This window comes from Coregonus lavaretus, assembly GCF_964263955.1.
Source record: "Coregonus lavaretus genome assembly, chromosome: 22".
In the NCBI taxonomy this organism is placed as follows: Eukaryota; Metazoa; Chordata; class Actinopteri; order Salmoniformes; family Salmonidae; genus Coregonus; species Coregonus lavaretus.
The window spans coordinates 4523441-4536560 of NC_140009.1; the positions used below are offsets into that span (position 1 = coordinate 4523441).

The 13120-nt window shown below is 48.0% G+C and overlaps 1 protein-coding gene across 1 annotated transcript in view; it reads right to left on the minus strand.

Annotated features, from left to right (window-relative positions):
- Nucleotides 1-13120, minus strand: part of LOC311149471 (arginine-glutamic acid dipeptide repeats protein-like) — a gene marked incomplete at its 3' end in the record, with an annotated part of 351192 nt that overhangs the window by 191126 nt on the left and 146946 nt on the right. The gene's annotated exons all lie outside the window — the stretch shown is intronic.

A 13120-nucleotide genomic window follows, 5' to 3' on the forward strand; every position in this document is an offset into this window, starting at 1 on the left:
TATGACTAGGATGGGATGCTAATATGACTAGGATGGGATGCTAATATGACTAGGATGGGATGCTAATATGACTAGGATGGGATGCTAATATGACTAGGATGGGATGCTAATATGACTAGGATGGGTTGCTAATATGACTAGGATGGGTTGCTAATATGACTAGGATGGGTTGCTAATATGACTAGGATGGGATGCTAATATGACTAGGATGGGATGCTAATATGACTAGGATGGGATGCTAATATGACTAGGATGGGATGCTAATATGACTAGGATGGGATGCTAATATGACTAGGATGGGATGCTAATATGACTAGGATGGGATGCTAATATGACTAGGATGGGATGCTAATATGACTAGGATGGGTTGCTAATATGACTAGGATGGGTTGCTAATATGACTAGGATGGGTTGCTAATATGACTAGGATGGGATGCTAATATGACTAGGATGGGATGCTAATATGACTAGGATTGTGCCTTTGGCTTCAGGACAACGAAAGAAAGTTGATGTGGTCCTCTGTAGCTCAATTGGTAGAGCACGGCGCTTGTAACACCAGGATAGTGGGTTCGATCCCCGGGACCACCCATACGTAAAAATGTATGCGCACATGACTGTAAGTCGCTTTGGATAAAAGCGTCTGCTAAATGGGATTTTTATTTTTATTTATTTTTAATATTTTTTTAAATATGAAAACCAATAGAACAGGAGGGAAATGGCGTATAATGAAGTCTTTATAAAATAATTGCCTCCACGTTTCAATGGTTGGATTTTGCCTATAGGCTACTTTCAACCAAGGTAAGACATGCCTCATAAAATGAAGTAAAACGTTCAGGTTTCAAACAATTAACTATCCGTTTTCTAAACGCACGCTGCCCTCCAGCTCACGGTGCCCTCCAGCTCACATTGCAAAGTGGTGGGTGACGGGCTGATAGCCCGCCTATCGTGGCCTATGTACTTGAACGGCGAATGGGAGGCGGCGCGTCAATTAACAGTTGAGAAATAAAAATAGTAGCTATTTTTAATCGTGGCCATCAAAACAGTTTTTACCACGCGATTGCTTTTCGAATTGTTGCAATGACCGGGCTTATATAAAAGCACGTTTCACTCCAGCATCAACGAGATGAGGAGATATTCCGCTCAAAATAGGCTCTGCCTGCTGTGTGATAAATAAGATACAGTACATGATGACTAACGAAAATACACAAGCGCCAATTTAGTTCCACTAAATTATGCAAATTAAACTTTAGACCTATAAGCATGACTGTCAAATGTATTTACATCAACTGGTATAAAAGCAATAGGATTGCTTTTTTTCCCCCTCACAGTCAAGTTGGACAGCAACAATTGTATTTAATCGTGGTCCTCTGTCGCTCAGCTGGTAGAGCACGGCGCTTGTAACGCCAAGGTAGTGGGTTCGATCCCCGGGACCACCCATACACAAAAAAAAAAATTATGCACGCATGACTGTAAGTCGCTTTGGATAAAAGCGTCTGCTAAATGGCATATTATTATTATTATATTATAATAAAAGCCAGCAATTACCGGCTACCGGAAACCCTGGTCTACTGTAATCTGATCTGGTGGCAGCCATTTTTCCTGTAATGTATTGCTACAATGCTGCTCGTGCTCGTGCTCAGTTAACTCGCCTAAATATTCATAAGAGAGGTGTAGAGAGGGGAGGGGTGTGTGGGGGGGTTACTCCTTTAGCCCCCCCCCCTCCTCCCCTCCCTCACGCCTCCCCTCCCTCACGCCTCCCCTCCCTCACGCCTCCCCTCCCTCACGCCTCCCCTCCCTCACGCCTCCCCTCCCCCACGCCTCTCCTCAGCTGTGTTACATTCTCCAGTGGCTGTGAAGCACGTCTAATTTCAAACACACCTAGACCAATAAACCAACGACTAGAAAACCCAGCTCTCTCTCTGACACACACACACACACACACAGAGAGAGCAGGGCTTTGGGAGCTGGCTGGCACCTCAGTTTACTGATCCTCAAATTAAAGAGCTTGAGGAATGCAATAATAGAGCCACAGGGATGCTGGGGGGAGAGAGGGAGAGGAGGAGGGAGGAGGAGAGAGGGAGGGAGGGGGGAAGGGGGAGAGAGGGAGGGAGGGGGGAAGGGGGAGAGAGGGAGGGAGGAGGAGAGAGGGAGGGAAGGGGGAAGGGGGAGAGAGGGAGAGGAGGAGGGAGGAGGAGAGAGGGAGGGAGGGGGAAGGGGGAGAGAGGGAGGGAGGGGGGAAGGGGGAGGGAGGGAGGGGGGAAGAGAGAGGGAGGGAGGGGGGAAGGGGGAGAGAGGGAGAGGAGGAGGGAGGAGGAGAGAGGGAGGGAGGGGGAAGGGGGAGAGAGGGAGGGAGGGGGGAAGGGGGAGGGAGGGAGGGAGGGGGGAAGAGAGAGGGAGGGAGGGGGGAAGGGGGAGAGAGGGAGAGGAGGAGGGAGGAGGAGAGAGGGAGGGAGGGGGAAGGGGGAGAGAGGGAGGGAGGGGAAGGGGGAAGGGGGAGAGAGGAGAGAGAGAGAGAGAGAGAGAGAGAGAGAGAGAGAGAGAGAGAGAGAGAGAGAGAGAGAGAGAGAGAGAGAGAGAGAGAGAGAGAGAGAGAGAGGGAGGGAGAGAGAGAGAGGGAGGGAGAGGGAGGGAGGGAGAGAGAGGGAGGAAGGAGAAGGAGAGGAGGGAGCAGGAGAGAGGGAGAGATGGAGAGGGAGAGGAGATATGGGAAAGGTCAGGAGCTGGCAGACAAGTCTCCTCTCTCTGGTCACTGCTCGTGTGACTTCCTGTTGGGTGGGTATCAAGAAACTCAAGGTTCTAACATCTCACAACCATGACCTTCTCATCCCATTACAGCAGAGCGGATCCTCAGCCCAGTAGAGCAGAGCGGATCCTCAGCCCAGTAGAGCAGAGTGGATCCTCAGCCCAGTAGAGCAGAGCGGATCCTCAGCCCACTACAGCAGAGCGGATCCTCAGCCCAGTAGAGCAGAGCGGATCCTCAGCCCAGTAGAGCAGAGCGGATCCTCAGCCCACTAGAGCAGAGCGGATCCTCAGCCCACTAGAGCAGAGCGGATCCTCAGCCCACTAGAGCAGAGCGGATCCTCAGCCCACTAGAGCAGAGCGGATCCTCAGCCCAGTAGAGCAGAGCGGATCCTCAGCCCAGTAGAGCAGAGCGGATCCTCAGCCCACTACAGCAGAGCGGATCCTCAGCCCACTAGAGCAGAGCAGAGCGGATCCTCAGCCCACTAGAGCAGAGCAGAGTGGATCCTCAGCCCACTAGAGCAGAGCAGATCCTCAGCCCACTAGAGCAGAGCAGAGCGGATCCTCAGCCCACTACAGCAGAGCAGAGCGGATCCTCAGCCCACTAGAGCAGAGCAGATCCTCAGCCCACTACAGCAGAGCAGAGTGGATCCTCAGCCCACTAGAGCAGAGCAGAGCGGATCCTCAGCCCACTAGAGCAGAGCAGAGTGGATCCTCAGCCCACTACAGCAGAGCAGAGCGGATCCTCAGCCCACTAGAGCAGAGCAGAGCGGATCCTCAGCCCACTAGAGCAGAGCAGAGTGGATGTTCAGCCACTAGAGCAGAGCAGAGTGAGCCCCCACCTTATTCCCTCTGCTAGTCTTACCCTCCCCACAGCACAGCCAGCCCAGAAGGTTGGAGTGCTGATCTAGTATCAGGCCCCCCCACATACATATCATTGTATTCATTATGATCTAAAAAGCTAAACTGATCCTAGCTCAGTAATGGTAGTGTGTACCAGTTGACACGTCTGCTGGGTAGCAACAGAACGGAGGGTCAGTCTTCGCCTCAGTCTGGTGCAGATTTCTAATTTGCGGTCAGTCGGCAGGTGGTTAGATTTCACTACAAGACCTCATCCAGGCTTTCTTCACTATCGCTCTATGTCTATAAAAATAGATCTAGGCTCCACCAGTTAGCTTAGCTGTCAGCAGCATGCTACAGATTCTGCTGTCATGTTTGAATATCACAGGCTATAGGACCCTATGAAATCCACGTTTACGGAAAACGCAGACAGAATCACAGAATCCAGACTTTAAAAAGGAATTAAACAATATTCAAACATTTATTGAACTTAGTTAAGAAATTAACTAAATGTATTGAACTTGTTAGAAAATGCATTACATTTGCCCAAGTTAATCATAAGACGTGAACAAAATGCATCAGTGATTTGTATTTTCCTGAAACTTTCTGAAAGGGCACAGGAATGACTGTTGTGTGGCGCTCGTATGTCTAGTCCACACTCTGTGTATCCGTTAGCGATAATGCTAATGATAACCGTCTGCTGGTAGATGGAAAGGCTTTGCCAAAAACCTTCTCAATTAAATGTTAACTACAAAGTAGCCTACGCCTGCCTACCTTGCAGAATGATATCATGATTATTTGCATCAATCCAGTAGCCATTTGTTTTGCAAATTTTGCAATCACATGAGGGCTACAGAAACACCGCTAACCAAACAATGTTCTCCGGTTGTTGCACACTTGCATTAAAAGGGTAACTACACCCAAAACACAAAACGTCTTACATTTTTCCCAGACTTCAAAAGCGGTCTCTTGATGTGGTTTAAGCATTGTTGTTGACTTAGAACATACAATTTAGTTGTTTTTCTATTAGTAAAGTGTGATTTTGAGAGTGAAAACCTGAAAGAATTGAAACCTGGAAAAACAAAAACAGAGATAACAAAATGTTTGGGGAAAACAAAACTAAATCAGGCAAAAAAATATAACTGATTTATAGGGCCCCGAGGCTGTCCTCTCTCGTAGCCTCACTGGAAACAGAGACAAAGAATAAACAGCATATGTATCGGAGGGGATATGCTAGGAGGATTAATCATAAGGAGGTCCTGTCTTACCTCAAACTAGTCAGGATCAGAAACAAACTTCTAGAAACTACTCTTCTAGGGAACTGTACATTACTCTTCGAGACCATCCACATCTTACGTTTACATTTAAGTCATTTAGCAGACGCTCTTATCCAGAGCGACTTACAGTTAGTGAGTGCATACATTATTATTTTTTTATACTGGCCCCCCGTGGGAATCGAACCCACAACCCTAGCGTTGCAAACGCCATGCTCTACCAACTGAGCTACATCCCTGCCGGCCATTCCCTCCCCTACCCTGGACGACGCCATCTTAAAATATATATTACTGTGGATTTTTCCTAGGTCGTACGAACGCACCATGACACTGCCACCTTCAGCGCCAGATGGTCCTTGCTATCCGGCATCCTTGGGACATCCCTACACCACTGAAATTGAAATGTGAAATTGTTAGGTATGGGTTAGGGGTTAAAGTTAGGGCTTAGAGTAGGGTTTAGAGTAGGAACGTCCCAAGGATCCCGGATAGCACTCACAATCGTACAAAACTGTTCCCAGCTGCAGCTAAATAAAACAGGACAGTTTGAAATGTGGCAGTTAAGATTTAAATTTTGATTACAATGTGTGCATAGGCTCTAGTTGTTTAAATGGAACAGCCTGAAAATGTTTTTTTCAGCTCAGATTTCCTTTAGAGGCCTACTACAACGCAGCTGAGAAATAGCCAATAGGCCTAGTGTTTTTATTAAGTACATATATCTTTTTTTTGGTATTCATTCAGGTTCACAGTGCGGATCGAACAGAGGTCCCCCCCATACCGAACAGTTATGTACAAATCTTTGTGCCGTTACACCCCAAACCAAAACTCATTTTTACCAATCATGGGAGATAAAGTCATAAAGCATTCAATAATTTAGCGGTGTATTTCAAGGCATTAGAATGTACCAGACGCCACCAAAATAGAGCCCCTTCTGATGATTTTTTTTTTTTAAACTACAGACAATGCACACACACTCTCCCCAGGCTTTCAGGTGGCTGTGCAGAGTGAGGTGCCAGCTGTCCAACCTCCCAACCTCCCCAACCCCCAGCCTCCATGGGACAGAGATGAAGCCCTTGTCTCCTAAAGGATCCTCTCTGTATTCTACAAATGATACCATCACAACTGGTTGAAACATATGACAGTACAGTACACAGAGGCATCCTCACAGGGGTGTAACGGTTCACCAAACCCACGGTTCGTACGTATTGGCTGTTTTGGGGTCACGGTTCGGTTTTTATCTGAAAAATGAAATGCCAACTGTTACTGTTGTTCATTTTATACAAAGTGTTGATATTCCTGACTCCATATATGATCATGAGTCTCAATGCCTGATGACAGCACCATCAGAAATAACAACACTTTGGAAAAACACGATTACTCATCAACAATAGCACTAAAATGAAGCGCGTGTGAAATCAATATGTAATCATGATATAGGTCTATGCTATTATGTTCTTACAAAGACAAAAAGATGCACACTTGTGCGACTCTCAAAAGGGGTTTGTGTCTAACACAGTACTTCTACAGTGGTCCTCTGTAGCTCAATTGGTAGAGCACGGCGCTTGTAACGCCAGGGTAGTGGGTTCGATCCCCGGGACCACCCATACGTAAAAATGTATGCACGCATGACTGTAAGTGGCTTTTGGATAAAAGCGTCTGCTAAATGGGATATTATTTATTATTACTTCTCATCTCCCACTCTGGGCTGTCACTGTTCAGCAGCTCCCTGTAGTCCTGGAGGTCCATCCTTCTGTAATAAAGCGCAACACAGAGATCATTGGCAAATCCATTGGCTTTAGCTTGCTTATAGAGAGCCGTGCTACTGGTTTGCTGAAATGGGTGCGAGAGGGAGAAGTTCGTAGCGTTGCTCGAGAACTTTCTCACGAGGTGCTGAAAACCCCTTGTTCTTCTCAACCACCGAGAATGGGTGCATATATCTGCGGCTATAAAACATACCTAACGCTCTTGTCATTTCTTTGGCCAGGGTCAGAATCAGCTGCGAAGGGCTGCTTGAATCAGCTGCGAAGGGCTGCTTGAATCAGCTGCGAAGGGCTGCTTGAATCAGCTGCGAAGGGCTGCTTGAATCAGCTGCGAAGGGCTGCTTGAATCAGCTGCGAAGGGCTGCTTGAATTAGCTGCGAAGGGCTGCTTGAATCAGCTGCGAAGGGCTGCTTGAATCAGCTGCTTGAGTGCAGAGGGGAGACAAAGTTGTTGTTGTTTTGTGTTTCCATCTTGCTCCGGTGGTAGTCATTCTGGGGTGATGTCGGCGTCATTCTGGGGTGATGTCGGCGTCATTCTGGGGTGATGTCGGCGTCATTCTGGGGTGATGTCGGCGTCATTCTGGGGTGATGTCGGCGTCATTCTGGGGTGATGTCGGTGTCATTCTGGGGTGATGTCGGCGTCATTCTGGGGTGATGTCGGCGTCATTCTGGGGTGATGTCGGCGTCATTCTGGGGTGATGTCGGCGTAAATGTGTCAACATGTTTGAGATGTGGGCAGCTGCATAGGCTATTCTCGTTGAACAGTGGCGACCATACTCTCTCTGTCCATCGCCGTTGTAATGTACTGGGAAGCCGAAATGTTCTCAAACTGGAGATTTAAACAATGATGGAGAATCCTCCTGGTTTAAATCGACCCCACCACCCGCCATCGTACAGAACTAGATACTGGCTGCGCCTCACAAAAGGACAGTTTGAAATGTGCCAATTAAGAATGAGAATTTTGATTGTTTTAACGGAATAGCCTGAAATGTTTTTTTTTTTTTCCAGCTCAGATTTACTCAAGAGGCATAGCCCTAGTGTTGTATTTTTGTAAATAATTGTTTTATGTATTCATTTGGGTTCACAGTGCGGACCGAACAGAGGTCCCTGCACGAACAGGTGTACCATTAAACCCCTACATCGTCATAATATAATATAATGAAGACCTTCCACTGCACCACCACCGCTCCCCTGCCTCCCTTAGACGATTAACTGTCTCGTTTATTCACAGGAGGCAGCCATGTTGGAGAGGAGACGGGGAAGGAAGGCTGAGCAGACAGAGAGACACTGTGGCATGGCAGACTACAACAGTGGGTCCTTTCTGCAGTGGAGACGTTAGCTTAGCCCGCAAAGACTGAGGACAAAGGTGATGTGAGTGTGTGTGTGTGTGTGTGTTTGCCTCTGCGCGCACAATGTGTGTGTGTGTAGAGTGTGTTTCAGGATCGCCTATAGCAGAGCAGGACTGTGTGTGTGTGTGTGTGAGTGAGTGTGTGAGAGATCTCCAGTGTGGATCTATGAGCTGGAGTGTGTGTAGAGAATATCCTTCAGAGCTGCAGGGAGCCTGGCTGGAGAAGAGCTACTCAAAGCCCTGATCGATCGCACAGGTCGCCTCTCAGTGTGAGTAACTGCCTGTCCACCCCAGCTGCCTGCCATACAAATAGTATCCCCTTTCCACCCTTCCGTCAGACTAGAGAACGCATGCGCTGGCACACACACACACACACACACGTATCCCGTCATCTCCTTGTCGTCTCCCCTCCAGCCAATCAATGCACACTAAGCCTTGCTGCAGAAAGAGATGCTCCCATCTTTCAGTGATCAAAAGGCTGAGCAGGCAGGCAGACAGGCAGACAGGCAGACAGATGTACTGCGTTTTAGTGCTGGGCCATAGATCTAATTCATTCTAATTGTTATTGCGCAATGCCTGTATCGCAAGAATCAAGTTATTGTATTTCTTATGAGCATTTACTGTCTGCTTGGTCTCTTCTCCTTCGCTCCTTCTGTGCTGTCAGAGAGGAAGCGAGAGGTTTCACATGACAGAACCTGTCCAAAATAAGCCCAGTACATTTAAAATGTCCTTATTTTGGACCTAAGCTTGTCACCTGCTTTCCCACCTTTGGGACAACAACTTCCATTGTTAGAGTGGAGACATGAGCACCTTCCCATTAACACACACCTTCCCATTTACACACACCTTCCTTGTCACTTACAACAACAAAGATGAGAGATCACTTCTTCCTTTCTGACAAGCACTTTCAACTCGCATTTGAGGTGTGGTCCAATAGAATTGGTCATATGGAAACACATTGAGACTCAAATAGCAGACACTAGTAAAAAAGAGAGCCATCAATGAACGTTGATTTGGAAAATGAACGCTCAGTTGGTTGCAAGCGGCATTGCGGTAACACGTACCGCTAGCAGCATTTTGGCCAAAGAATGTTATACTAGCTGTCTATTCTGTGTTTTATAAATGTGCAATAAGCATAAAACACAATTACATAAGGAATTGGCAATTTGTTCTCATTCTGAGAAATAAGATAGGCCACTTGATTTCAACATCTGAACAAAGTGGACAGGCTAGCATGCTGTTACAACAGTTGGAGACGGACAGAAGGGTGTGTTCATAACAACTCAACTGTTCTGCCTTGTTAGCGAATAGATCCAAGTTGGCTACATGTTAAATATAAAAGATCAGCTGGCTACTCACTAGCACATGGCCTTGGGCTTGAGAGATTGTTTAGGAGACCTGTGATCATTTTCTATAATGGTAGATCAGTGATTATTGCAAAAAAAAAGCTGGTTAAATAATTTCGATAAAATAACTAAATTATGAGTGGGTCTTATGGCTGTGGAAGGCTTATATTTAGCCTTGGTATAATTTCACAAGCCCTGAATTTATTAGATTACTGCTGACTGTTTGAAATGCAGAGTAATTTAGCTTTAAAATTGTACAAAAAGCTTATTTAGAGAACATTTAAAGAATCTATATTGTAAATCCCCCATACATTTGAAAACACATTTGAGACATGATGTGTAGACCATATTACCAAGCCCTAGTGTGTGTGTGTGTGTTTGACAGGATATCTGAGACAAAAGCAATTCAAGAGATGTTTTTCATCCTTCTTTAACCCCACTCTCCTCACCTCTTTTTATTTTTTTCCATTTTTTATTTCACCTTTATTTAACCAGGTAAGCCAGTTGACTTAATGTGAGTCTGGAAGGAGATTTTACGGTCTAATCAGACACTTAGGTATTTGTAGTTGTCCCATCTTCCCATCTCTCACTGTGTTGCTCTTCTCTCTCTCTGCATCTCCCCCCCCTCCTCTCTCTCTCTCTCTTTGTCTAGACCTGTTTAAATCCCTCTCCAGGGGTGGTCACTTTTCCATATTGTGTCACTAGACCAGTATAAAAAGGTTTAACATCTAGCCAAGTATAATCCGGACCAGGCTTTAGTCTGCTTAGGCCACAAATCACATCTAGCCACCGTACACACACACACACACACACACACACCGTACACACACACACACACACACACACACACACCGCAAAGCTTAGTTATTCAACGTAAAAAGAAAAAAGCTCTGTTGAGAAATGCAGCAACCGACTGCTAAGAGAAATGCACACTGGTGTGTGTGTGTGTGTGTGTGTGTGTCCCCAACCCCATCTCTAATCCACACAGCTTTGTTCCTACCAAAGAGAAAAGAGATCAGGTCTCAACAGAACCGTACGTACCCCCATGTTACTGATGTGCGTGTGTATAAAGGACATCAGTCCTGTCAGGTTTCTCTAGAATACTAATTTGGAGGAGAAACGGTTCCTCTCTGGCGGAGAGAGCGATGGCTTTTTCAAAAACCTTACTGATACTGACAGAGAGATAATGCTGGGAATTAGATTATTACCCAGGGGTGGCTGGAGGGTGGGTGGGGGGGGGGGGGGGTCTGTGTGTGTGTTTTTGGTTTTACTGTCCTTGTGGGGATTTGAAGTCCTCACAAGGACAGTAAAACAAGGAATACTTGGACAAGTGGGGACATTACGCCGGTCCCCACAAGGAAAAATGCTGAGGGGTTATGTTTACAATTAGGGTTTAGGGGTGAAATTGGAACTGACAGCATTTAACTAGTTCGCAGATATGAAACGAACAGATTCATAATATCAGTAAAAAAATATAAAATTCCCAGTTTATGCTTCAAAACCAGCTTTATAAGAGGTTTTAAAATTCTAAATTCCATGACGTACACTAAGACATGGTTGGCAGAATAGATGGATGCAGTTCACTGCATGATTCATATAATTCACCAATGCATTTCTTGGTACTCCCAAAAATATTGCTATCAGGGTGTAAATCATAGCTGGCCTGGTACAGTGTTTCTTGCCGCCAACCATTCTGGATGCACTGTTTCGGTTTCTCTCACGTCACCCCCCTCCTCCGCACACTCCACTGGCTTCCAGTTGAAGCTTGCATCCGTTACAAGACCATGGTGCTTGCCTATGGAGCAGTGAGGGGAACGGCACCTCTGTACCTTCGGGCTCTGATCAGTCCCTACACCCAAACGAGGGCATTGCGTTCATCCACCTCTGGCCTGCTGGCTCCCCTTCCTCTGCGGAAGCATAGTTCCCGCTCAGCCCAGTCAAAACTGTTCGCTGCTCTGGCACCCCAATGGTGGAACAAGCTCCCTCACGACGCCAGGACAGCGGAGTCACTCACCACCTTCCGGAGACATTTGAAACCCCACCTCTTTAAGGAATACCTGGGATAGGATAAAGTAATCCTTCTACCCCCCCCCCCCCCCCAAAAAAAAAATTTGTAAAGTGGTTATCCCACTGGCTATTGGGTGAATGCACCAATTTGTGAGTCGCTCTGGATAAGAGCGTCTGCTAAATGACGTAAATGTGCCCTTGAGCAAGGCACTTAACCCTAACTGCTCCTGTAAGTCGCTCTGGATAAGAGCGTCTGCTAAATGACTAAAATGTAAATGTAATGTAAATGTTTCAATGACTCAATACTTTGAACAAAAAAACGGACGACTGTAACTAAAGCTGGGAATGTCAATAGAATCAAACTAGCAAGGGCAACGATCACAAGTCAGTCACAACGTGGCTAACAGACTAGCATACGTGTCAAAACACACGTCCCGCGGGACGAATAGGACACGCAAGTATAAAATGAGTCAACAGTTGAGTCATCTACTTTATGAAAGTACAGTCTGATGCGCTCGCGCCGGTGATTTTTTACTTTTTACTTTTTTACGTTTACAGCGCGCCGCGGAGGGAGAGTGTACCCGTTTACAGCGCGCCGCGGAGGGAGAGGGTACCCGTTTACAGCGCGCCGCGGAGGGAGAGGGTACAGACACATGCCACAGTCCCGTTTACAGCGCGCCGCGGAGGGAGAGGGTACCCGTTTACAGCGCGCCGCGGAGGGAGAGGGTACCCGTTTACAGCGCGCCGCGGAGGGAGAGGGTACCCGTTTACAGCGCGCCGCGGAGGGAGAGGGTACCCGTTTACAGCGCGCCGCGGAGGGAGAGGGTACCCGTTTACAGCGCGCCGCGGAGGGAGAGGGTACCCGTTCACAGCGCGCCGCGGAGGGAGAGGGTACAGGCACATGCCACAGTCCCGTTTACAGCGCGCCGCGGAGGGAGAGGGTACCCGTTTACAGCGCGCCGCGGAGGGAGAGGGTACACGTTTACAGCGCGCCGCGGAGGGAGAGGGTACCCGTTTACAGCGCGCCGCGGAGGGAGAGGGTACCCGTTTACAGCGCGCCGCGGAGGGAGAGGGTACCCGTTTACAGCGCGCCGCGGAGGGAGAGGGTACCCGTTTACAGCGCGCCGCGGAGGGAGAGGGTACCCGTTTACAGCGCGCCGCGGAGGGAGAGGGTACCCGTTTACAGCGCGCCGCGGAGGGAGAGGGTACCCGTTTACAGCGCGCCGCGGAGGGAGAGTGTACCCGTTTACAGCGCGCCGCGGAGGGAGAGTGTACCCGTTTACAGCGCGGCGCGGAGGGAGAGGGTACCCGTTTACAGCGCGCAGCGGAGGGAGAGGGTACCCGTTTACAGCGCGCCGCGGAGGGAGAGGGTACCCGTTTACAGCGCCGCGGAGGGAGAGGGTACCCGTTTACAGCGCGCCGCGGAGGGAGAGGGTACCCGTTTACAGCGCGCCGCGGAGGGAGAGGGTACCCGTTTACAGCGCGCCGCGGAGGGAGAGGGTACCCGTTTACAGCGCGCCGCGGAGGGAGAGGGTACAGACACATGCCACATTGTCCTGGCTACTAAAATGTTGCAGTCTGGCTTTTGGTTTTTAAAGCTTGACAATTAAATAATGAAAAAACGAAACCTGCAACAAAGGAGGAAGGCCTGATACAGCACAGGCTGGGCCACTCAACTACTACATTTAAGTCATTTAGCAGACGCTCTTATCCAGAGCAACTTACAAATTGGTGCATTCACCTTATAGCCAGTGGGATAACCACTTTACAATTATTATTATTACTTATGCAAGACATGTTGAGTGCACCA